This window comes from Chiloscyllium punctatum, chromosome 4 (assembly GCF_047496795.1).
Source record: "Chiloscyllium punctatum isolate Juve2018m chromosome 4, sChiPun1.3, whole genome shotgun sequence".
Taxonomy (NCBI): Eukaryota; Metazoa; Chordata; class Chondrichthyes; order Orectolobiformes; family Hemiscylliidae; genus Chiloscyllium; species Chiloscyllium punctatum.
In genome coordinates, this window is record NC_092742.1 from 8,172,402 (window position 1) to 8,195,459 (window position 23,058).

General features: G+C 46.8%; 1 protein-coding gene across 5 annotated transcripts in view; it reads left to right on the forward strand.

Annotated features, from left to right (window-relative positions):
* Nucleotides 1–23,058, forward strand: part of LOC140476059 (probable G-protein coupled receptor 132) — a 102,707-nt gene that overhangs the window by 45,689 nt on the left and 33,960 nt on the right. The window contains exon 1 of one of the 5 annotated variants that reach the window (XM_072568035.1): nucleotides 952–1,087. The exons of 2 other annotated variants lie outside the window; for them this stretch is intronic. The gene's annotated coding sequence lies outside the window, so the exon portion shown is untranslated. 2 more of the 5 variants (XM_072568036.1, XM_072568030.1) reach the window with 2 other exon arrangements.

Consider the following 23,058-nt stretch of genomic DNA (forward strand, 5'->3'; position numbering starts at 1 on the left):
GGGAATATTAAATCCATGAAAGATAAACACATGGAATATTGAAAATGTCTTTAAGAAATGGCAGGGTTATTGAGTGAGTATTTCACAGAGGAAGAGGACTCAATCCCAATGGTATGGGAAATCTAAATATAAAACATAGGAGGAAATGATTGGAATCCTGTAAACTCCTCTTCCTCCAAAACCTATCCAACTCTCTTAAAAAAAAATTCATGGAACCAGCTTCCGCTACATTTTCAGGAAGAATGTTCCTGCTCCAAAAACTCTCGGAGTGACGTTTTCTTTCTCATTTCCCCTCTGGATAATCTTGCAGTGATTTTGAATCCCTGACTTAAATACAAAAATAGGGAGGTTGTGCTTTAATCAAACTGGGGCCTGGGGACCACGTCTGGAATGTTGGTCTCCTTATTTCGGGAGGTTTGTTAGTGCATTAGAGGCAGTTCCAAGAAGGCTTACCAGACTAGCACTTGGGATGCCCTCTGAGGGAAGGCTACAGAGGTTGGGCTTGTTTCCCCTGGAGTTTAGAAGTGTCGGAGGGCGGAAACCAGAGGTCTTGAGGCGTTGTGACCGGGCGGATGTTTCCTCCCGTGGGAAAACCTAGGACGATGTTTAAAAATCAACTGGAAACCCCTTAAATCCAAGGTGTCCTGCCGAGGTGTTCTGGAGAAGGGTGACTGGACCCGAAACATTAACTCTGCTTTCTCTCCGCTGCCAGACCTGCTGAGTTTTTCCAGCAATTTCTATTTTTGTTTCTGATTTCCACCACCCACAGTTCTGTTTGTTCATATCCAAATGATAATGCGGTTTCAGCTATAGAGAGTCTTGTTAAGATGCCAACCAGGGTAACTGTTTTCTGCCCTGATTACAACACCTCTAGGCAGAGACATTGATGTTGAAAGGGCACTGACGTCCAGCACTGAAAGAGTTAAACTGTGAGGTGTGGTGGCACCGAACTGAATTGTCTTGAAAACAGAAACATGAGGTGGAGCTCAAATTGAGGAACTTAATGTTATTTGCATATTCAAGAGGACTGCTGCAGAAACACGTTTTCCTGAAATGTATATGTCCACAAGGGCCAGGAATTTATGAGGTAAAAACAATGACTGCAGATACTGGAAACCAGATTCTGGATTAGTGGTGCTGGAAGAGCACAGCAGTTCAGGCAGCATCAGAGGAGCTTCGAAATCGATGTTTCGGGCAAAAGCCCTTCATCAGGAATACAGGCAGAGAGTCTGAAGCGTGGAGAGGTAAGTGAGAAGAGGGTGGGGGTGGGGAGAAAGTAGCATAGAGTACAATAGGTGAGTGGGGGAGGGGATGAAGGTGATAGGTCAGGGAGGAGAGGGTGGAAAAGGAGATAGGCAGGTAGGACAAGTCATGGGGACAGTGCTGAGCTGGAAGTTTGGAACTGGGGCGTGGTGGGGGAAGGGGAAATGAGGAAACTGTTGAAGTCCACATTGATGCCCTGGGGTTGAAGTGTTCTGAGGTGGAAGATGAGGCGTTCTTCCTCCAGGCGTCTGGTGGTGAGGGAGCGGCGGTGAAGGAGGCCCAGGACCTCCATGTCCTCGGCAGAGTGGGAGGGGGAGTTGAAATGTTGGGCCAGGCGGCGGCGTGGTTGATTGGTGTGGGTGTCCCAGAGATGTTCCCTAAAGCGCTCTGCTAGGAGGCGTCCAGTCTCCCAATGTAGAGGAGACCGCATCGGGAGCAACGGATACAATAAATGATATTAGTGGATGTGCAAGTTAAACTTTGATGGATGTGGAAGGCTCCTTTGCTCTTCCAGCACCACTAATCCAGGATTTTATCAGGTCAGCCACACAACACGCAGCTTAACAAACGTGGCATCAGGAAGTGCAGAAATCTGGGATATCGATCCCAAAAGGGTTCTGACAGTGATTCTGAATGGTACTGTTCAGGATTATGATGAGAAGGTGTTGAACCTGCAAAAGGTGTGAGGCCAGTCAGGATAAACAGCATCAGAGTTGACAGCTTGTTCACAAGTTCCCAATTCTCTCCACACCCCCTTTCCCAGACCACACCCACTTCTTCCTAAATCTGCTATCAGCCCTCTTGCTCTGTCTCATCTGAATCGGAAAGTAAACTAGATCGTGGTCCACAAAGAGAAAGTTTCCATTTAAACTGACAAGCGCATTGTTGACAACTTTCAACAGGTTCTGAGGAAAAGTAAATTCACCTGGGACTGTTTAATGGGGACAGTGCAGAGGCAGCTTTACTCTGTATCTAACCCTGTGCTGTCCCTGTCCTGGGAGTGTTTGATGGGGACAGTGTAGAGGGAGCTTTACTCTGTATCTAACCCTGTGCTGTCCCTGTCCCTGTCCCTGGGATTGTTTGATGGGGACAGTGTAGAGGCAGCTTTACTCTGTATCTAACCCTGTGCTGTCCCTGTCCCTGGGACTGTTTAATGGGGACAGTGTAGAGGCAGCTTTACTCTGTATCTAACCCCATGCTGTCCCTGTCCCTGGGAGTGTTTGATGGGGACACTATAGAGGGAGCTTTACTCTGTATCTAACCCTGTGATGTCCCTGTCCTAGGAGTGTATTATGGGGACAGTGTAGAGGGAACTTTATTCCATATTGAACCGTGTGCTGTCCCTGTCCTGGGAGTGTTTAATGGGGACAGTGTAGAGGCAGCTTTACTCTGTAACTAACCCCATGCTGTCCCTGTCCTGGGAGTGTTTGATGGGGACACTATAGAGGGAGCTTTACTCTGTATCTAACCCTGTGATGTCCCTGTCCTAGGAGTATATTATGGGGACACTGTAGAGGGAGATTTATTCTGTATCTAACCCCATGCTGTCCCTGTCCTGGGAGTGTTTGATGGGGACACTGGAAAGGGAGATTTATTCTGTATCTAACCCTGTGCTGTCCCTGTCCTGGGAGTGTTTGATGGGGACAGTGTCGGGGAAACTTCACTCTGTAACTAACCCCATAGTATCCCTGCCTTGTGAGTGTGTGATGGGGACAGTGTATAGGAAGGCTTACTTCCTGTTTAAAAAAAAGGGAGATTTTCTCTCTCTCTAACCTTGTGCTGTCCCTGCCCTGTGAGTGTTTGATGGGGGACAGTGTAGAGGGAGCTTTACTCTGTATCTAACCCTGTGATGTCCCTGTCCTGGGAGTGTTTGATGGGGACAGTGTAGAGGGAGCTTTACTCTGTATCTAACCCTGTGTTGTCACTGTCCTGGGAGTGTTTGATGGGGACACTGAAGAGGGACCTTTATTATTTGTTTAAAACAGTAAGGGGAGATTTTCTCTCTCTCTAACCTTGTGCTGTACCTGTCCTGTGAGTGTTTGGATGGGGACAGCGTTTTTAGTTTAAAAGAGTAGAGACTGCCTTACTCTGTATCTAACCCTGTGCCTGTGTCTAACCCTTTTTGTTCCTGTCCAGGGAATGTTTGATGGAAACAGTGTGAAGGGAGATATATTCTGTATTTAACCCCATGCTGTACTGGTGTTGGGTATGTCAAGGGAAGTGGTAATGAGTAAATTGTTGGAATTCTGGGCTGAAAGGTGCCCAAGTCTTGATGGACTTCCTCCCTGGGCCTGAAAAGAAGTGGCAAATGAGAACATTGCAGCGATATAATTTTTTAAAGCTCCCAGGTGATGGGAGGTGGAAGGTGCCATTAGATTGTGAAGTCACATGTGTGACTCTATGGCTTGATAAAGGAGGGATGTAGAAAACAGGAAACCTTTGGCGAGTTCACTGTTCGAAACCGTTCTGAAAGACACGACAGCAGAGCACTTAGAAACATTTGAGATGACCAGGCAGAGTCTGCTTTTGTAATCAGATTAGATTACTTACAGTGTGGAAACAGGCCCTTCAGCCCAACAAGTCCACACCGACCTGCCACCCACCCCTCTACATTTACCCCTGCCCCTAACACTACGGGCAATCCACCTAACCTGCACATGTTTGGACTGTGGGAGGAAACCAGAGCACCCGAAGGAAACCCACGCAGACACGGGGAGAATGTGCAAACTCCACACAGTCAGTCACCTGAGGCAGGAATTGAACCTGGGTCCCTGGCGCTGTGAGGCAGCGGGGCTAACCACTGTGCCACCATGTCGCCCACTGTGGCGCAGTGAAAGGGAAATCATAGTAGACCGATTGATTGACGAAGGAATGTTTGTTGTGTCGAAACAGAAATCCAGAAGTCATTTAATAAGGTGCAACATCAAAACGCGTTGTGGAAAATGGATGTTCATTGTGTAGGAAAATGGCTCGCTCACAGGAGAGTCACTGTAAATGAGTCACTTTCTGCCTGGAGAGACAGAACATGTAATGTAGCAGCAGTTTGTACCATTTACAGGAAATTCATCAAAGATCCTCAGACAGTACCTTCAAAACCCACAACCACTTCCATCTAGAAGAGCAAGGTCAGCAGATACATGGGAACACCAGCCCCTGCAAGTTCCCCTCCAAGCCCCTCACCATCCCGACTTGGAAATATATCACCGTTCCTCCACTGTCACTGGGTCAGAATCCTGGAATTCCCTCCCTAAGGACATTGTGTGTCTACATACAGCACATGGACAGCAGTGGTTCAAGAAGGCAGCTCACCCCCACCTTCTCAAGGGGCAACTAGGGACGGGTAATAAATGCTGGGCCCAGCCAGCGACATTCATGTCCCATATGAGTGAATAAAAATGAGTGGTCTGTCGAAGGGATCAGTGCAGGGACCTTAACCTTTTAAACATTAAAATGAATTGATTAAATGACTCAAATTATGCTTCACTACTTTTGCTGATAACACAAAGTTGATCAGAAAGTAGATTCTGAAGAGGACGCGTGGTGGCTGTAAACGGATATAGATCAGTAAAATGATTGTGTAAAGATCTGATAAATGGGGTTTAATTAGGAAAATATGAAATTGTTCAATTTGTTGGTGTTATCCAGATGTTTTGTATTTAATATGTGCTAACGATTTAGATGATGGTAGACAATGGAATCTATTTCATGCTTGGTCTAAATAGCTAAACTTGTTTCTCAAAAACGAGTCACTGCGAGTTCACTTTGGACACTAGATTATTATCTGAAGAAGGCTGCCTTGAAATCAAATGACTGGTGATAACCACTTGCTTTGCTATAGTCTCTCACTCAGCCTATCTTCTTTTCCATCTATCCACTCCACCCTCTCCTCCTTGACCTATCACCTTCATCTCCTCCCCCACTCACCCACTGTACTCTATGCTACTTTCTCCCCACCCCCCACCCTCCTCTAGCTTATCTCTCCACCCGTCAGGCTCACTGCCTTTATTCCTGATGAAGGGCTTTTGCCCGAAACGTCGATTTCGAAGCTACTTGGAGGCTGCCTGAACTGCTGTGCTCTTCCAGTACCACTAATCCAGAATTGATTTTCCACAGTGACTAGTTGGAGAGGTGCTCGTTATTGTCTGATTGAGGTGGAGGAAAGTTTGCTATGAACAAGCTGATCAGCTGATCTCTCCCATTTCTGAAAAGGAATCCCTCGACATCACATCAGGGTGAAACCTAATGGCTCTTTTGAAGCAGTGTTCACACTAGGGGGTGAGCAACAAAGGTATTACTCAGCAGAGACATCCTCGTCCCTTAGAACAATAGAGAAAATGTCCATACATTCCTGGCTTCATGTCCAAAAATGCCCAGATCCCTCTGCACCTGCAAGCACTGTGATCTCTCAACAATTGGAATATTAAACCAACTTGTAAGGAGATCTCAGCTATCTGTAAGAATAATAGGGTGTTTATTGTAGGGGATTTTAATTTTCCAAACATACACTGGGACTGCCATAGTGTTAAGGGTTTAGATGGAGAGGAATTTGTTAAGTGTGTACAAGGCAATTTTCTGATTCAGTATGTGGATGTACCAACTAGAGAAGGTGCAAAACTTGACCTACTCTTGGGAAATAAGCCAGGCCAGGTGACTGAGGTGTCAGTGGGGGAGCACTTTGGGGCCAGTGACCATAATTCTATTCGATTTAAAATAGTGATGGAGAAAGATAGACCAAATCTAAAAGTTGAAGTTCTAAATTGGAGATAGGACAATTTTGATGATATTAGGCAAGAACTTTCAAAAGCTGATTGGGGGCAGATGTTCACAGGTAAAGGGACGGCTGGAAAATGGGAAGCCTTCAGAAATGAGATAACGAGAATCCAGAGAAAGTATATTCCTGTCAGGGTGAAAGGGAAGGCTGGTAGGTATAGGGAATGCTGGATGACGAAAGAAATTGAGAGTTTGGTTAAGAAAAAGAAGGAAACATATGTAAGGTATAGACAGGATAGATCGAGTGAATTCTTAGAAGAGTATAAAGGAAGTAGGGAAATCAGGAGAGCAAAACGGGGACATGACATAGCTTTGGCAAATAGAATTAAAGAGAATCCAAAGGGTCTTTACAAATATATTAAGGACAAAAGGGTAACTAGGGAGAGAATAGGGCCCTTCAAAGATCAGCAAGGCGGCCTTTGTGTGGAACCACAGAAAATGGGGGAGATACTAAATGAGTATTTTGCATCAGTATTTACTGTGGAAAAGGATATGGAAGATATAGACTATAGGGAAATAGATGGTGACATCTTGCAAAATGTCCAGATTACAGAGGAGGAAGTGCTGGCTGTCTTGAAACGGTTAAAGGTGGATAAATCCCCAGGACCTGATCAGGTATACCCGAGAACTCTGTGGGAAGCTAAAGAGATGATTACTGGGCCTCTTGCTGAGATATTTGTATCATCGATAGTCACAGGTGAGGTGCTGGAAGGCTGGAGGTTGGCAAACGTGGTGCCACTGTTTAAGAAGGGCAATAAAGACAAGCCAGGGAACTATAGACCGGTGAGCCTGACCTCGGTAGTGGGCAAGTTGTTGGAGGGAATCCTGAGGGACAGGATGTACATGTATTTGGAAAGGCAAGGACTGATTCGGGATAGTCAACATGGCTTTGTGCGTGGGAAATCATGTCTCACAAACTTGATTGAGTTTTTTGAAGAAGTAACAAAGAGGATTGATGAGGGCAGAGTGGTAGATGTGATCTATGTGGACTTCCGTAAGGCGTTTGACAAGGTTCCCCATGGGAGACTGATTAGCAAGGTTAGATCTCACGGAATACAGGGAGAACTAACCATTTGGATACAGAACTGGCTCAAAGGTAGAAGACAGAGGGTGGTGGTGGAGGATTGTTTTTCAAACTGGAGACCTGTGACCAGTGGAGTGCCACAAGGATCAGTGCTGGATCCTCTAATTTTTGTCATTTACATAAATGATTTGGATGCGAGCATAAGAGGTGCAGTTAGTAAGTTTGCAGATGACACCAAAATTGGAGGTGTAGTGGAGAGCGAAGAGGATTACCTCAGGTTACAACAGGATCTTGATCAGATGGGCCAATGGGCCGAGAGCTTGAGAGCTTGTAGCGCAATGGTAGCGCGTCTGACTCCAGATCAGCAGGTTGCGTGTTCAACTCACGTCAGGGTCACTGCAGTCAACTTCTATGGGTGGCACGGTGGTACAGTGGTTCGCACTGCTGCCTCACAGCACCAGAGACCTGAGTTCAATTCCCACCTCAGGCAATTGTCTGTGTGGAGTTTGCACATTCTCCCCGTGTCTGCGTGGGTTTCCTCCAGGTGCTCTGGTTTCCTCCAACAGTCCAATGATCTGCAGGTCAGGTAAAATGGCCGTGATAAATTACCCATAGTGTTAGGGGAATGGGTCTGGGTGGGTTGCTTTTTGGAGGGTGGGTGTGGACTTGTTGGGCCGAAGGGCCTGTTTCCACACTGTAGGGAATCTAAAAAAAAAGTGGCAGATGGAGTTTAATTCAGATAAATGTGAGGTGCTGCATTTTGGTAAAGCAAATCTTAGCAGGATTTATACACTTAATGGTAAGGTCCTGGAGTATTGCTGAACAAAGAGATCTTGGAGTGTGGATTCACAGGTCCTTGAAAGTGGAGTCGCAGGTAGATAGGATAGTGAAGAAGGCGTTTGGTTTGCTTTCCATTATTGGTCAGAGTATTGCGTACAGGAGTTGGGAGGTCATGTTGCGGCTGTACAGGATATTAGTTAGGCCATTGTTAGTATATTGCGTGCAATTCTGGTCTCCTTCCTATCGGAAAGATGTTGTTGTGAAACTTGAATGGGTTCAGAAAAGATTTACAAGGATGTTGCCAGGGTTAGAGGATCTGAGCTATAGGGAGAGGCTGAACAGGCTGGGGCTGTTTTCCCTGGAGTGTCGGAGGCTGAGGGGTGACCTTATAGAGGTTTACAAAATTATGAGGGGCATGGACAGGATAAATAGACAAAGTCTTTTCCCTGGGATCAGGAAGTCCAGAACTAGAGGGCATATGTTTAGGGTGAGAGGGGAAAGATATAAAAAAGATATAAAGGGCAACTTGTTTTACACAGAGGGTGATACGTGTATGGAATGAGCTGCCAGAGGATGCGGTGGAGGCTGGTACAATTGCAACATTTAAAAGACATTTGGATGGGTATATGAATGGGAAGGGTTTAGAGGGATATAGGCCGGGTGCTGGCAAGGAGGACTAGATTAGGTTGGGATATCTGGTCGGCATGAACGAGTTGGACCGAAGGGTCTGTTTCCATGCTGTACATCTCTATGACTCTATAATTCTAGATCAATTCATTAGCCTGATACCAGCAGGGAAGAAGCTGTTTTTAAACCTGTTGTCCATATTTTTAAACTTTTCTGTCTTCTGCCAGATGGAAGAGAGTATAACGAGGCAACGGGAAGTGTAGGTGGAGTCAATGGAAGGAAGGCTAGATTGTGCGATGGACTGGACTGTGTTCACGACTCTCTGTGGTTTCTGGCTGTGTTGGGAAGAGCAATTACCATACCACGCTGTGATATATCCAGATAGGATACTTTCTATAGCGCATCAATAAAAATTGGTAAGAGTCCTTGCGGACTTGCTGAATTTCCTTAGCCTCCTGAGGACATAGAGACATTGGTGTGCTTTCTTGATAATCACATCAATATGGGTGGACCAGGACAGATTGTTGTGATATTTACTCCTAGAAACATGAGGTTCCTGACCTTCTCCACCTCAGTAACACTGATGCAACGGGGCAAGCCCTCCTCTCTGCTTCCTGAGGCTAATGACCAGCTTCTTTGTTTTGCTGACATTGATGGAGAGATTATTGTCTCTACACCATACCACCAAGCTGTCCAGATTTTTCCTGTACTCTGTCTTGTCTTTGTTTGTGATCTAACCCATTTTGGTGGTGTCATCAGCAAATTAATCAACGGTGTTAGAGCTGAATTTGGCCACACAGTGATGAGTGTATAAGGAGTATAGTAAGGGGCTGAGTACACGGCCTTGAGGGGTTGCAGTGTTGAGGGTTATGATGGAGGAGGGGTGATTGCCTATCCCTACTGTTTTTTTGTCTGTGGGTTTGGAAGATGAGGAACCAGTTGCAGAGGGGATCCTCTGCAGGATATTGGAGGGCAGTTTGGAGTTGCTGTAGATCTGGAGTTACATGAAAATCAGATCAGGTAAGGAAAGCAGATTTCCCTCCCTAAAGAACGTTTGGTGGACCAAAGGGTTTTTAAAATGACCGAGAGTGGTTACACAGTTGCTATTGGACTGGCTTTTAATTCCAGACTTAATGACCTCAGATTTCACCTTCTGCTCCAGTGAGATTCAAATCCATGTGCCTGCAACATTAACTTGGGGTTCTGTCCAGTCACTATCACTATGTAAAACTATCACTACGTCACCAGCTAGAAAAATTAAGTGAATGATTTGGTTCATTGTAAGACCATATAACATGGTCAGAGTAGACCATTCAGTCCAGTGAGTCTGCTCTGATCCTCATTCTTCTATATTCAAGTAAGTACAGGTCCAATCTACTCAGCCTCTCCCCAATCCCTCCCTACCTGGGATCAGCCGAATATACCTTTTCTGGATACATCTAGTGTATCTTTCCTTAGGTGACAATCCAAAATTGTTCACAGTATTCCAACTGTGGTCTGACCCGGCCTTGTACAGGTTTATCTTTATATTTATATTCCATTCCCTTTGAAATAGAGACCAATATTCCATTTGCCTTCCCTATTACCCACTGAACTTGGATGATATTTATTGATTTTTGTGGGATGTGGGTGTCACTGTCTGGCCCCAGCATTTATTGCCCGTCCCTAGTTGCCCCTTGAGAAGGTGGGGGTGAGCTGTCTTCTTGAACCACTGCAGTCTATGTCATGTAGTTAGACCCACAATGTCCCTGAGAGAGGGAATTCTAGGATTTTGACCCAGTGACACTGAAGGAACGGCGATATATTTCCAAGTCAGGATGGTGAGTAGCTCGGAGGGGAACTTGCAGGGGGTGGTGTTCCCATGTATCTGCTGCCGTCATCCGTCTAGATGGAAGTGGTTATGGGTTTAGAAGGTGCTGTCTGAGGATTTTTGATGAATTTCTGCAGTGCATCTTGTAGATGGTCCACACTGCTGCTACTGAGGGAGTGGTTATTGAAGGAGGTGGATGGAGTGATTATTAAGTATGCTGCTTTGTCCTGGATGGTGTCCTGGATCAAATGCATGTTAGATTACACCACTATGAATTGCCTTGGGATGTTTTACTATGTTTAAAAGACTTGTCGTTCTAATGCCTGTTGCCTGTTACCCAGATCCTTCTGCACCTGTAAGCTGTCAGCCAACTTGATATTGCCGGATCTCCTTGACCAGGGATCCTAAATTAGTCTCGTCCCATTTGCCAGCATCTAACCCTCTAAACCCTTCCTATTCACGTACCCATCCTGATGCCTTTTAAATGTTGTTATTGTACCCAAACATTGGTCTGTGACTCACTCTTGTGTTTGAAGGCCAGGCGTGAATTATGTCACTATGAAGCCCATTTCTGTGAAGGTGTAAAACTAATGATATCTATACAGTGTACCAGCAGACGATCTCTCACCCAATCTGACTTTAATGAGTTTCCTTCTTCCTCAAATTACTCTCTTTGGGTCACAGTTGTTGACTTCTCCTCAATAACCATCTTGCTTTGATTTAGGCTTTGATTATGATCAAGTTGATGGTAATTTGAGACAAGTCATAGGTCACAAGTTCGATCCCCATACTCGCCCACGTTGTCAGCTTCCACGCCAGCCTTTAATTCCCTGGGTTGTTCTGTTGCAGTGGTAGCATCCCAAAATCTGAGCCAGGAGGCCAGGATCCAAGAAAGTCCTACCTGTCCCAGAGGTGTGTAATGACATCTGTCCAATACAATTTCTGTCTTAGAGTGAGGCCTGGCTTGACAGAACATAGTCTTTCTTCACAATCTGATTACCATGGTAACCAGTCAGTGAGCATATTCACATTAGGCTGTTAATTCTACTTTAACAAAAGAACACACATTTATTACATAGTGAGGAACAATCATGAAGGTGCCTCCCATGTGATGGCTGTGAGTCTTTGGAACTCGCTGCCATAGAGCGCTGTGGGGCAAAGTCTTTGTGTATATTTATGACTGAGACAGACAGATTGTTCATCTGTTGGGAAGTCCAGGAAAAGGGCAGGAAAGAGGACATGAGGAATTTTGGATCAGCCATGACCTTATAGAATAGCATAGCAGGATTGAGGAGCCGAACGGCCTCCTCCTGTTCTTATTTCCTATCACCCTATGGTCTTCTATTTATGACAATGTGGAAATATATTACTGCAAACAGCAAAAAGGAAGATTCAGTGCTTTAACCCAGCAACGTGGTGCCACTGTTTAAGAAAGGTGGTGAGGACAAGCTAGGGAACTATAGACCGGTGGGCCTGACCTCGGTGGTGGGCAAGTTGTTGGAGGGAATCCTGAGGGACAGGATGTACATGTATTTGAAAAGGCAAGGACTGATTCGGGATAGTCAACATGGCTTTGTGCGTGGGAAATCATGTCTCACAAACTTGATTGAGTTTTTTGAAGAAGTAGCAAAGAGGATTGATGAGGGCAGAGTGGTAGATGTGATCTATATGGACATCAGTAAGGCTTTCGACAAAATTCCCCATGGGAGACTGGTGAGCAAGTTTAGATCTCATGGAATACAGGGAGAACTAGCCCTTTGGAGACTGGAGGCCTGTGACCAGTGGAATGCCACAAGGATTGGTGCTGGGTCCTCTACTTTTTGTCATTTATATAAATGATTTGGATATGAACGTAAGAGGTACAGTTAGTAAGTTTGCAGATTACACCAAAATTGGAGGTGTAGAGAACAGCGAAGAAGGTTACTTCAGATTACAACAGGATCTTGATCAGATGGGCCAATGGGCTGAGGAGTGGCAGATGGAGTTAGAACATAGAACATAGAACAATGCGGCACAGACCAGGCCGTTCAGCCCTCGATGTTGCACCGACCTGTGAACTATTCTCAGCTCGTCCTCCTACACTATCCCAAAATCATCCATGTGCTTATCTAAGGATTGTTTAAATCTCCCTAATGTGACTGAGTTAACTACATCAGCAGGGAGGGCATTCCATGCCCTTACCACTCTCTGAGTAAAGAACCTGCCTCTGACACCTGTCTTAAATCGATCACCCCTCAATTTGTAGCTATGCCCCTCGTACACGCTGACATCATCATCCTAGGAAAAAGACTTTCACTGTCTACTCTATCTAATCCTCTGATCATCTTGTATGTCTCGATCAAATCCCCTCTTAGCCGCCTTCTTTCCAATGAGAACTGACCCAAGACTCTCAGCCTTTCCTCATAAGACCTTCCCTCCAGATCAGGCAACATCCTGGTAAATCTTCTCTGCACCTTTTCCAATGCTTCCACATCCTTCCTGTAACAGGGTGACCAGAAATGTACACAGTATTCCAAGTGCAGCCGCACCAGCGTTTTGTATAGTTGCAGCATGATATTGTGGTTCCGGAACTCAATCCCTCAACCAATGAAACCTAACACACCGTATGCCGTCTTAACAGCACTATCCACCTGGATAGTTTAATTCAGATAAATGCGAGGTGCTGCATTTTGGGAAAGTAAATCTTAGCAGGACTTATACACTTAATGGTAAGGTTCTAGGGAGTGTTGCTGAACAAAGAGACCTTGGAGTGCAGGTTCACAGCTCCTTGAAAGTGGAGTTGCAGGTAGATAGGATAGTGAAGAAGGTGTTTGGTATGCTTTCCTTTATTGGTCAGAGTATTGAGTACAGGAGTTGGGAGGTCATGTTGTGGCTGTACAGGACATTGGTTAGGCCACTTTTGGCATATTGTGTGCAATTTGTGAAACTTGAAAGGGTTCAGAAAAGATTTACAAGGATGTTGCCAGGGTTGGAGGGTTTGAGCTACAGGGAGAGGCTGAATAGGCTGGGGTTGTTTTCTCTGGAGCGTCAGAGGCTGAGGGGTGACCTTTTAGAGGTTTATGAAATCATGAGGGGCATGGATTAGGTAAATAGACAAGGTCTTTTCCCTGAGATCGGGGAGTCCAGAACTAGAGGGCATAGGTTTAGGGTGAGAGGGAAAAAATATAAAAGAGACCTGCGGGGCAACTTTTTCACACAGAGGATGGTGCGTGTGTGGAATGAGCTGCCAGAGGATGTGGTGGAGGCTGGTACAATTGCAACATTTAAGAGGCATTTGGATGGGTATATGAATAGGAAGGGTTTGGAGGGATATGGGCCGGGTGCTGGCAGGTGGGACTAGATTGGGTTGGGATATCTGGTCGGCATGGATTAGTTAGACTGAAGGGTCTGTTTCTGTGCTGGACATGACCCTATTTTAGCAAACATTCAACCTGAGTCAGACATCTTTCCTATTTTTACTGTTTAACTTTTTACTCATCTTGTTTTTTTTTAGAAGTTGTCTGCACATTTGCCGGTTGTGATTTTCTCTTTTCCCTCCTTTTCGACAGACGGCAGGCAGCTGACTCACTGATCTTTCTCACCAAACCCTCGGGAAGAGAACTCTGATGAGTTTTTTTTCCAATTACTTTGACTATTTTTGGACTGTCAAACAGCACACCTGCTAGACTTGATCTGCCGCTGGCCTCTGGTTTCTCTCTTTCCTGGCTTGCAAAAGCTCAACACAGGAAACATCTCACACATCACCCCAACGGGTAACTTGAAGGTTATGTAAAAGCAGTCATACCTTCTTGGAATCCCTGGCTGTGATTCACTGGTAATATTGATGCATTTCTGATCCTTGGAAATAAAATACGATGTCTTCACAGAATTGAAAATCCAAAAACTGCCGAGCTCTGCTTTCGAACCCAAGTTTCCATAAACTTGGAAATATAAACTTTCAGCACAATTTTCAGACCATAATCTCGCTCCCATTATTTCGGACCCGACTTATCAAAGGTCCCTCCAACACTGCCCTGGCAGAGTTTTCCAAGCCTTTACAAGAAGGATAGACAGTTTGAGGGAATTGAGGAGACTGGTGTAGCTGGGGCTGTCCTTAAGGTAGAGAATTACGATAACCAACAATTGTGTCTTGGACCTCCCCCGTCAAGATGGCACAATGATGCCTCTTCTTCCTCAGGAGTCTCAGGAAATTCCACATGTCCGTACGGAACCTCACCAACGTTTACATATGCACCATCGACAGCATACTGTCTGGGTGCATCACGGCCTGGTACAGCAGCTGGTCTGCCCAGGACTGTAAGAAACTACAGAAGATTGTGTGCACAGCCCAGACCATCACTGAAGCCAACCTCCCATCCATGGACTCCATCTGCACTCCTCATTGCTGTGAAGACATTGCCAACATCAAAGACCCCTCCCACCCTGGTAATGATTTCCTATGACCTCTCCCACCAGGCTGAAGATACAGAAGCTTGAACACACACACCAACAGGTTCTAGAACAGCTTCTTCCCCGCTGTTAATGGACTGATGAATGGACCTGTCTAATTTCAATCGAATATTGATCTTGCTCCGTGCCCCTCCTGTGCAGTGTAACTTTATATGCCCCGCTCTGATTAAGTAACCTATGCTCAGAATGTCCTTGTTTAATATGATCTGTCTGTACTGCTCGCAGAACAAAACTTTCCACTGTGCTTAGTTAAACATTGCACAACACCAGATTATAAAGTTAAAAATCACACAACACCGGGTTATAGTCTAACAGGTTTATTTGGAAGCACTAACTTTTGGAGCGCTGCTCCTTCATCAGATGGGCTACTGAAAGCTAGTGCTTCCAAATAAACCTGTTGGACTATAACCTGGTGTTGTGTGATTTTTAACTTTGTCCACCCCAGTCCAACACTGGCACCTCCAAATCATCACTGTACTTAACAACAAATCAACTCAAACCAATCGAAGGTGGGGGTGGTACGTAATCAGGGGACAATTGGCACAAGAAGCAGAGTTTAAACAAGAAAATGTTTTTTAGAGAATGAGTTTCAATGATCTGGAAGGGCAATGGAAGCAGATTCAGCAAGACTTTTCAGATGTTAGAATGCTTGATAAAGGAGACATTGCAGAGCTCTGGAGAAAGTGCAACGGAGTTTATTGAATTCAATAGCTGTTACAAACAGCTGGAACAGGCAGATTAGCTATATATCCTGCTGTTGGGATCTGGAATCATAGAATCCCTACAGGCCATTCAGCCCATCAAGTCCTCAGTGACACTCTGAAAAGCATCCCACCCAGACACATAACCCTGCAGTTCTCATGACCAACCCACCTCGTCAGACACTATGAGCAATTGAGTGTGTGACCAATCCACCTCACCTGCACATCTTTGGACTTTGGGAGGAAACCAGAGCTGCCAGAGGAAACAAACACAGACACGGGGAGAATGTGCAAACTCCATGCGGTCACCTGAGGCTGGAATTGAACCCCTGTCTCTGGCACTGTGAGGCAGTAGAACTGACTACTGAGCCACGATGCCACCCTGGAGATCTGGAATTTTCAATTCCAGTTTGTAAAATGGAGTGAGGGCAGAATTTGGCCACACAGTCTGAGTGTATGGGGAGTATAGTAGGGAGTTGAGTCCCAGCCTTGTGGGACACAGGTGTTGAGGGTTATTGTGGGGGAGCTGTTGCTGTCTATTCTTACTGATTTTGATCTATGGGGCAGGAAGTCGAGGATTCAGTTACAGAGGGGGGAGCCGAGACCGAGGTCTCAGAGTTGAGAGACGGGTTTGTTTGGAATTATGGTGTTGATGGCAGAACTGTAACCAATACTTAGGAGCCTAACGTGGGTATCCTTGTTACCCAGATGTTCCAGGGATGGTGTAGGGCCAGGGGGATGGTGTCTGCCCTGTTACACTGGTAGACAAAGTGTGAAGGATTGGGACAAGCTGGGAGGCTGGAGCTGATGTCAGCCATGACTCACCTCTCAAAACATTTCATAATGATGGCAGTCAGAGCTACCGGGCGGGATGCATTGAGGCACACTGCAGGATATTTCATTGGCACTGGGATGATGGTGGTCTTCTTAAAGCAGGTCAGGACTTCTGATCGGAGTGAAGAGAGGTTAAAGATATCTGCGAATACACCCACCAGCTGGTCAGTCCTGGATCTGAGTGCATGGCTGGAGACTCCACCCAGGCCAGTCACCTTCCGTGGGTTCACTCTTCAAAAGCCGATCTGACCTTAGCAGCTGTGACCATGGGGACAGGGACACCTGAGGCTGTCTGAATAGGTGACATTGTTTCACTGCGTTCTGTTCACAGCAATGTATTGAGCTCAGTACGGATGGTCTGTTGCCTGCGATTCTGATCGAGTTTGGTCTGTAGCCTGTTGTGTCACATAAGCCTGGCCACAAATGACAGGTGACGATCAGATTGGTCTAGGACTCAAGCTTAGATTGATATTGCCTCACAGCATCTCTCATACCTTTATGAAGATCAAACCTGGATTTCCCGTGTAGGTCAGGGTTGCCTGACTTTACCTCTCAGACCTGGACTTCAGTAGGGAGGGCATTTCCTGGTTCATTCATAGTTTCCAGTTAGGAATCATTCCACAACACCAGGTTATAGTCCAACAGGTTTAATTGGAAGCACTAGCTTTCGGAGTGCTGCTCGTTTATCAGCTGGTTGTGGAGTATAAGATTGTAGGACACAGAATTTACAGGAAAAGTTTACAGTGTAATGTAACTGAAATTATACTTTGAAAAATACCTTGATTGTTTGTTAAGTCTCTCATCTGTTAGAGACTTATTTTTAACTTTGCACACCCCAGTCCAACACCGGCATCTCCAAATCTTGGGAATCATTCCCATTAATTTCTTGGGCATGCAGTCTTCTGTACACTTACCAATGAAGTCTGGCCTGGAGCTGAGATGACTGACCCTCCAACAACCACAGCCATATTCCTATGTGCCAGATATGACTCCAACCAGCGGAGTGTTTTCCCCCGGTATCCATTGATTCCATCTTTGCCAGGGCTCCTTGATATCTAGGGCTGTCCCTCTCCCCTCCCGTCTGGAATTCCACTCTTTTGTCCATGTTTGAGCCAAGGCTGTAATGAGGTCAGGAGCTGAGTGACCCTGGTGGAACCCAAACTGGGCGTCACTCAGCAGGTTATTGCTGAGCAGGTGCTGCTTGATAGCACTGTCGGTGGCCCCTTCCATCACTTTACTGATGATCGAGAGTGGACTGATGGGGCAGTAATTGGCTGGGTTGAATTTCTCCTGCTTTTTGTGTACATGACATACCTGGGCAATTATCCACATTGTCGGGTAGATGCCAGTGTTGTAACTGTACTGGAACAGCTTGGCGAGGGGAGCAGCTAGTTCTGGAGCACAGGTCTTCAGTACTATTGCTGGAATGTTATCAGGGCCCATTGCCTTTGCAGTATTCTGTACCTCCAGCTGTTTCTTGATATCATAGAGTTATAGAGATGTACAACATGGATCCGCTCCACCCTCCTCTCTGACCTATCACCTTCATCCCCACCCCCATTCACCTATTGTATCCCTGACGACCTGGTCAGGTCCACGCCCCCCTACAACCCACCCTCCCGTCCTGGCACCTTCCCCTGCCACCACAGGATTCGCAAAACCTGTGCCCACACCACCTCCCTCACCTCCATCCAAGGCCCCAAAGGAGCCTTCCACATCCATCAAAGTTTTACTTGCACATCCACCAATATCATTTATTGTATCCGTTGCTCCCGATGCGGTCTCCTCGACATTGGGGAGACTGGGCGCCTCCTAGCAGAGCGCTTTAGGGAATATCTCCGGGACACCCGCACCAATCAACCACACCGCCCCGTGGCCCAACATTTCAACTCCCCCTCCCACTCTGCCGAGGACATGGAGGTCCTTGGCCTCCTCCACCACCGCGCCCTCACCACCCGATGCCTGGAGGAAGAACTCATCTTCTGCTTTGGAACACTTCAACCCCAGGGCATCAATGTGGACTTCAACAGATTAGATTAGATTAGATTAGATTAGATTACTTACAGTGTGGAAACAGGCCCTTCGGCCCAACAAGTCCACACCGCCCCACCGAAGCGCAACCCACCCATACCCCTACATCTAGATCTACATCTACCCCTTACCTAACACTACGGGCAATTTAGCATGGCCAATTCACCTGACCTGCACATCTTTGGACTGTGGGAGGAAACCGGAGCACCCGGAGGAAACCCATGCAGACAAGGGGAGAACGTGCAAACTCCAGTTTCCTCATTTCCCCTCGCCCCACCTTACCCCAGTTCCAACCTTCCAGCTCAGCACCATCCCCATGACCTGTCCTACCTGACAATCTCCCTTCCCACTTATCCACTCCACCCTCCTCTCTGACCTCTCACCTTCATCCCCACCCCCATTCACCTATTGTACTCTTTGCTACCTTCTCCCCAGCCCCCCCCCCCCCCCCCCCCCCACCCCCACCTTCCATTTATCTCTCCACCCTGGAGGCTCCCTGTCTTCATTCCTGATTAAGGGCTTTTGCCTGAAATGTTGATTTTCCTGCTCCTTGGACACTGCCTGACCTGCTGTGCTTTTCCAGCACCACTCTGACCTAAATTCTGGTTTCCAGCATCTGCAGTCCTCACTTCTGCCTATGTACAACATGGAACAGATCCTTTGGTCCAACGCATCCATGCCGACCCAATCTAGTCCCACCTGCCAGCACCCGGCCCATATCCCTCCAAACCCTTCCTATTCATATACCCATCCAAACGCCTTTTAAATGTTGTAATTGTACCAGCCTCCCCCACTTCCTCTGGCAGCTCATTCCATACACGTACCACCCTCTACGTGAAAAAGTTGCCCCTTAGGTCCCTTTAACATCTTTTCCCGCTCACCCTAAACCAATGCCCTCTAGTTTTGGACTCCCCCACCCCAGGGAAAAGATCTTGTCCATTTATCCTGTCCATGCCCCTCCTGATTTTATAAACCTCTATAAGGTCACCCCTCAGCCTCCGATGCTCCAGGGAAAACAGCCCCAGCCTATTCAGCCTCTCCCTATAGCTCAAACCCTCCAACCTTGGTAACATCCTTGTAAATCTTTTCTGAATGCTTTCAAGTTCCACAACATCCTTCCAATAGGAGGGAGACCAGAATTGCACACAGTATTCTGAAAGTGGCCTAACCAATGTCCTGTAATTGATTGGCTGAAGACTGATATCTGAAATGCTGGGGTCCTTGGAGGAGAAATGGGACTGGGTGTGGGTTCTGGGTGTAGCAGAATGACCCATTCTCCCATCCCTTGCATTCTCACTGACCTACACACACTGGCTCAAGTCCAGCAAAACTTTAATTTTAATATTCTCCTGCTTGTCTTCTCCAGACTGGAGGAAACTCTCATTGAGGCCTCTCGACTATCTCTGATTTCCTTCACTCTGGCACTGAGGACTGAGCTTTGTGCTGTCTGAGCAATAGACTTGCAAAGGATTTGGACCAAATGCAGGCAAGTGGCACTCGATTAGTTTGGGAACCTTGTTCAGTATAGACGAGGTGAACTGAAGGGTCTGTTTCCACACTGTATGACCCTATGACTATAACTATCCCTCTCAAATCCTCTTCCTGCCTGGCACGGTGCTCAGTGGTTAGCACAGCTGCCTCACAGTGCCAGGGACCTGGGTTCGATTCCAGCCTTGGGCGACCGTCTGTGTGGAGTTTGCACATTCTCCCCGTGTCTGTGTGGGTTTCCTCCAGGTTCTCTGGTTTCCTACCTCAGACCAGGTGAATTGGCCATGCTAAATTGGCCACAGTGTTAGGTTTGAAAATGTGTTGCTGGAAAAGCGCAGCAGGTCAGGCAGCATCCAAGGACCAGGAGAATCAATGTTTCGGGCATCAGCCCTTCTTCAGGAATCTCAGGCTCATGCCCGAAACGTCGATTCTCCTGTTCCTCGGATGCTGCCTGACCTGCTGCGCTTTTCCAGCAACACATTTTCAGCTCTGATCTCCAGCATCTGCTGTCCTCACTTTCTCCTCATAGTGATTAGATTTCTTACAGTGTGGAAACAGGCCCTTCGGCCCAACAAGTCCACACCACCCCGCCGAAGCACAACCCACCCATACCCCTACATTTACCCCTTACCAAACATTACGGGCAATTTAGCATGGCCAATTCACCTGACCTGCACATCTTTGGACTGTGGGAGGAAACCGGAGCACCCGGAGGAAACCCACACAGACACGGGGAGAACGTGCAAACTCCACACAGTCAGTCGCCTGAGGCGGGAATTGAACCCGGGTCTCTGGTGCTGTGAGGCAGCAGTGCTAACCACTGTGCCACCGTGCCGCCCAGTGTTAGATGCATTAGTCAGGGGTAAATATAAAGTGGGGGAATGGGTCTGGGTGGGTTGCTCTTCGGAGGGTTGGTGTGGACTTGTTGAGCTGAAGGGCCTGTTTTCATTCTGTGGGGAACCTAAATATTAATATTTTAGATCGACTAGGCTCGTACTCACTGGAATTTAGAAAAATGAGGTTGTGGAGTCTCACAGAAACACATAAAATCCTGATGGGACTGGACAGGCTAAATGCGGGGAGAATGTTCCTGTTGTTGGGGAAGTGCAGAACTAGGGAGTTACAGTCTAAGAATAAAGGGTAAGCCATTCAGGACTGAGATGAGGAAGAATTTCTTCAGTTGGAGAGTTGTGAACCTGTGGAATTCTATCCCACAGGAAGCTGTGGGGCCAGTTTATTAGATTTATTCAAGAGGAAGCTGGATGTAGCCCTTGTGGCTAAAGGGATATAGGGGTATTGAAAGTAAGTGGGAATGGGATACTGTGATTGAGTAATCAGCCCCAATTATACTGAGTGGTGGTGCAGGCTTGAGGGGCCGAATGGCCTACTCCTATGTTTCTAGATGCTCCTTAAAACTGACCTCTTTGACCATCCTCTTGGTCATCTGACCTGCTACCTCATTTTGAAATGACTCAGTAAAGCTCTCTGTAGAGAGCCTGGCAAGGTGGTGCTATGTGAAAGGTGCTACATCAATGTTTTGTTGTTGTTGTTGTAGTACTGGGAGTAGTCAAGCAGGCTTTTTGAAGTGGTGTTGTCACGACTCAGTTGTGTTTGAGGTGGTTGCCAGATTCACCAATGAGAACCTGGCAAACGGTTAAAACAAACACTTCCTACGAAGTCCTTGGGGGAGGAAACTGTCCTTAACCAGGCAGCCTGTTTCCCTTCCTTCCCAAACAAAGGCAACTTCAGACTCAGCCATCAGGCAGTGACATTGCAATGGGAACAATTCGCCTTGCTGCAGAGAATCTTATCGAGCAGGTCAGTGTGGATGGTGTATGCCTCTCACACTCTGCATGTTTCAGAATGTTTTCAGTGAGAGCTCCTGTTCTCCAAGTGTATTGCTGTTTTCCAACACGTGGAGGTTTGATACTCGTTTCTATCACAGCCGTGTGCTATTGAACATGCACCTCGCTGTGTGCTGTCAGTCGCACCCTATGCACGGGCACACAGCTTTGCAGAGATAAAACTAAAGAATGGCAGATACTGGAAATCCAAGATAAAACCAGAAACTGCTGGAGAAACTCAAAAAGGTTCGGAGCATCTGTGGAGGGAGAAATAGTAACCACTTTGAGTCCAGTGATCCTTCTTTGTGTCTGTTGTGTTTCTCCAGAATTTTCGTTGCTTGCTTTAGATTTTGAACACATGAAATGTTTTGCTTTAATAGCAGCATCAATAGAGCTGTACTCTATTTAACCCTGTGATGTCCCTGTCCTGGGAGTGTTTGATGGGGACAGTGTAGAGAGAGCTTTACTCTGTATCTAACCCTGTGCTGTCACTGTCCCTGGGATTGTTTGATAGGGGACAATGTAGAGGGAACTTTACTCTGTATCTAACCCTGTGCTGTCCCTGTCCTAGGAGTGTTTGATGGGGGACAATGTAGAGAGAACTGTATGCTGTATCTAACCCCGTGCTATCCCTGTCCTGGGAGTGTTTGCTGGGGACAGTGTAGAGGCAGCTTTACTCTGTAACTAACCCCGCGCTGTCCCTGTCCTGGGAGTCTTTGATGGGGACAATGAAGAGGGAACTTTACTCTGTATCTAACCCCGTGCTGTCCCTGTCTTGGGATTGTTTGATGGGGGACAGTGTAGAGGTAGCTGTACTCTGTATCTAACCCAGTGCTGTCCCTGTCCTGGGAGTATTTGATGGGCACAGTGTACAGGGAGCTTTACTCTGTATCTAACCCCGTGCTGTCCCTGTCCTGGGAGTGTTTGATGGGGACAGTGTAGAGAGAACTTTACTCTGTATCTAACCCCGTGCTGTCCCTGTCCTGGGAGTGTTTGATGGGGACAGTGTAGAGGGAGCTTTACTCTGTATCTAACCCCGTGCTGTCCCTGTCCTGGGAGTGTTTGATAGGGAGAGTGTAAAGGGAGCTTTACTCTGTATCTAACCCTGTGCTGTCACTGTCCCTGGGATTGTTTGATAGGGGACAATGTAGAGGGAACTTTACTCTGTATCTAACCCCGTGCTGTCCCTGTGCTGGGAGTATTTGATGGGGACAGTGTGGAGGGAGCTGTATTCTGTATCTAACCCCGTGCTGTCCCTGTCCCGGGAGTCTTTGATGGGGACAATGAAGAGGGAACTTTACTCTGTATCTAACCCAGTGCTGTCCCTGTCCTAGGAGTGTTTGCTGGGGACAATGTAGAGGAAGCTTTACTCTGTATCTAACCCCGTGCTGTCCATGTCCTGGGAGTATTTGATGGGGACAGTGTGGAGGGAGCTGT